This window comes from Dendrobium catenatum, unplaced genomic scaffold (genome assembly GCF_001605985.2).
Source record: "Dendrobium catenatum unplaced genomic scaffold, ASM160598v2 fragScaff_scaffold_1108, whole genome shotgun sequence".
Classification (NCBI taxonomy): Eukaryota; Viridiplantae; Streptophyta; class Magnoliopsida; order Asparagales; family Orchidaceae; genus Dendrobium; species Dendrobium catenatum.
The window spans coordinates 38,412-41,894 of record NW_021319570.1 but is presented as its reverse complement, the minus strand read 5'-3'; the positions used below and the strand labels follow the sequence as shown (position 1 = coordinate 41,894).

General features: G+C 33.7%; 1 long non-coding RNA gene across 1 annotated transcript; it reads right to left on the bottom strand.

Annotated features, from left to right (window-relative positions):
- Nucleotides 1-1,270: 1,270 nt before the first annotated feature.
- On the bottom strand, nucleotides 1,271-2,054 carry LOC110113843. Its single transcript, XR_003702030.1, has 3 exons — nucleotides 2,017-2,054; nucleotides 1,871-1,939; nucleotides 1,271-1,771 (listed from the first exon to the last, which is right to left on the bottom strand). It is a non-coding gene; the product is annotated as an uncharacterized LOC110113843 (long non-coding RNA).
- Between the last annotated feature and the right edge of the window lie 1,429 nt (nucleotides 2,055-3,483).

Below are 3,483 nucleotides of genomic sequence, written 5' to 3'. Positions count from 1 at the left end.
GTTTTCACCAATAGTGTATGTTGAATCACCTTAACTCGAATTGGTTGAATTAAACAATAATAAGAAATAAGTCATTAAATATGAAGGAAAATAATGTAATAAAACTATAAAGTTGATCTATTTAGTCAGTAGAGAAACAAGTTAAAGAGACGTCAACACAGTCTCAAGATACTTTATTTATTTATAGGGTATACCTTACCCAGAGCACTATGACGACCCGGCCTGGATGCTCGATTTAATGAGGCGGGTACAAGAAAGTCGGACGATATTACATTTTCATCAAAATAATAATAACTCATCAACATAAACTTTTCTATTAACTGAAGAGCCACTAACACACAAATCATAATTTACATGTTGTCATTTGCACGCCGCCTTCTGTAGACAAAAACTTCTCTTTCAGACATTTCTTTTCCTTAGGAGACTTCCTTGAAACATTAAACTCATGGGTTGAGTTTACTAAGTAAACTCAATGGGTAAATATTTGAACAATTAAAATAAATATTCTTATTTACAATACTCTTATAATCTTCAATATGTATTCAACCATTTCTTAACTTTATTCCATTTATTTCGGTAATTTATACATATTCGATCATTTTGAGTACACGTTTTAGATATCTTGGATCTATTGTTCAGAGTGATGGTGAAATAGATGGGGATATTATCAGCAGAATTCAAGTTGGATGGTTGAAGTGGAGGAATGCATCGGGCTTGTTATGTGATAGAAATGTACCCCTTAAACTTAAGGGAAAATTCTATAAGATGGTAGTGAGGCCTGCAATGCTTTATGGTGCCGAATGTTGTCCTTTAAAAGAGAAGCATAATACTAAGTTAAGTGTGGCAGAGATGAGGATGCTCAGGTGGATGAGTGGCTTTACCCTTAGAGATAGGATATGAAATGAGCATATACGTGAAAAGGTTGGAGTAGCTCCAGTAGAAGATAAGATTAGAGAAAGTCGCCTTAGATGGTTTGGTCACATAAAACGGCGGCCTTGCGATGACCCGGTTAGGAGAGTAGAGGTATTAGATTTGACTTATGTTAAGAAAGGTAGGGGTAGACCTAAAAAGACTTGGTTAGAAAATATTAGGAATGACCTTTCTTTATTAGATTTAAACGAGAATTTGACTTTTAATAGGACACAATGGAGAAAAAGGATTCATGTAGTCGACCCCACGTAGTGGGATAAAGGCTTGATGTTGTTGTTGTTGTATACATATTCGATCATTTTGCTTTAAAACATTTAAAACCATCTTGATATTTCATTTTCCCACTTAATTCATATAGGAGCACCGTCTTAATGTACCCAAAGGTACAACCTTTTACATTTTACTTTTTCTATTTTTCATTTCTTTTTTCCTTTTTACGTGCACGAGTACGGCATCCCCAGCCAGTACCATAAGTGGGTGAACTCCTATAAGATTTTTCAATACCTTTTCCTTGTTATATTACATCTGTTTTACTTCCAAGCATATAGTCTTTTGTTTCCCTTTTCTTTTCTATTTTCTCTTTTATTTTCTCATTATCATATACTTTCAAACTTTTATAGCGGATGAATTTGTTCTTAAAGCCATAAAATCATAAGATATCACACAAAATTTTATCAGTTACTTAGAAGATTACAACATGAATAAAATCTTAAAATAATTTAATTTACCGACTTTGAACTTTTTATGTCTTCGATGCTTGATCTACTCTTGAATCAATTTCTCTTCTTGTTGAATCCTCGCGGGATCAACACTTACGACTTGATCTTTCACTTTCTAGAACCTAAATTCATACAATGATTTTTCATATAAAGATAAAATTGTGATTCAATGACAAGATATTAATAAAAATCAATCTTAGAAATTCAATTACAATTGAAACCTTCTCAAATTCCCAAAATCCTTTCTCTCCCAAATTCCTTTTTCTTTGCTTCAATCTCTTCCTTATTCTCTGTGAAGATATTATTCACGTTTAACTGAAGAAATCTACGAAATTTATAAGAAAAGGAAGAAATAATTTCAACAAACCTTCTTCCCTTTTTTCCTTCTCGTTCGTTTCTCTTGTTCTTCAAATCTCTCCAAATTTAACACTCTGCTAACGATAAGAATGAATAGGAATCGTTATTTCTTACCCTTGAAGACAATCGTTTGCTAAAATTAGAAAAAGGAAGTTTACCTCGCTCTCCCGCACGAAGTCGCCATCCGCTCCTCTCTCTGTTCCACGCAAAACTGTCTCTGTTTCGCGAAAGGTTCCGCCCGTTCCTTATAATAGGTTCGGCTGGTTGGACTGAACCGGCAAGGCCGAACCGGTTATTACACTTGTTGGCACCTACAAGTAAAATTCTTTCAATAAATCTCAATGATTACATTAATGAGGAAAACAAAAGATAGCTATAACTATCACCCACTAATTGTAAAAATATGTCTCACCATGCAAATATCTCTCCTCATTTTCCACACCAATCCAATATTTTTTCAAGTTACGAACAATTTGATAGCAAGACGTATATCATACACATGTATGTGTGCATGTATGTGGATATATATATAAATACATATATAGGGGGTAGAAAAAGCGTTCACACTATCCTCTCAGCTCAAGCCCTAATTAAAAAAAAGGGAGAACCATCTGTTACTTACAAATATCTGGTCATCTTTAATGCCTCATCATTCTCAATTAAAGATAAGACAACTCAACCAAGGAAGATTCGAATAGTAAATGCATCATGGCATCAACACTTAGGGGTTGTTTGGATGCATGATTTAGGCCGGATTTGAAGTGGATTTGAGCTAAATCCAACCAAACGGTCAAAAATGCAAAACCAAATCTCACCGTAAAACAAAGCCACGGTTGATAGAAAATTCCCTATTTTTTTAGTAAATCCCGAATTTACGAAATCATTTGGTTTGACGGATTTACGGGATTTGGCCGAACAAGCATGGGAAAGGGAAAAAGTTACCTTCACAACAAGCAAGCTCCCGTTGTCGCTTCCATAAAAAATCTCTATCAACATCAACCTTTCCCAGTGAATACAAGTATCTCATCACTTCAATGGAATGGTAGAATAGAAGGAAAAGGGAATTTTATGTGCTATATTAGTAAATATAGAATTTTAGGTGTTAAATATGCATTTTTAATAATTTTAGGTGTTATATATGTAAAAATCCCCTTTAAAATATTAATAATTAAGTAAAACTAAATAAATAATATATAAATAATTAAAAAAAATTGATGGGGACATCGGCAGCGATTTCAACACATGTACCTTCAGGAGATGCCGGAGATCGACGGCCACGATCATGATCTGTATTTTCATCATTTTATGTAGTAGTTTATTTTTATTCTATGTTTTTCCGTTTTTTCCCTCATGGGTATTTGGTAGTATTGTAGCCCCAGGGGCATTTTAGTCTTTTGTTTTTTGTCATTTTGAAGCCTATTTATAAGGCCATTTTCTCATGTAATAGTTAGTTTTGATGAATGAAAAGTTGCCACTT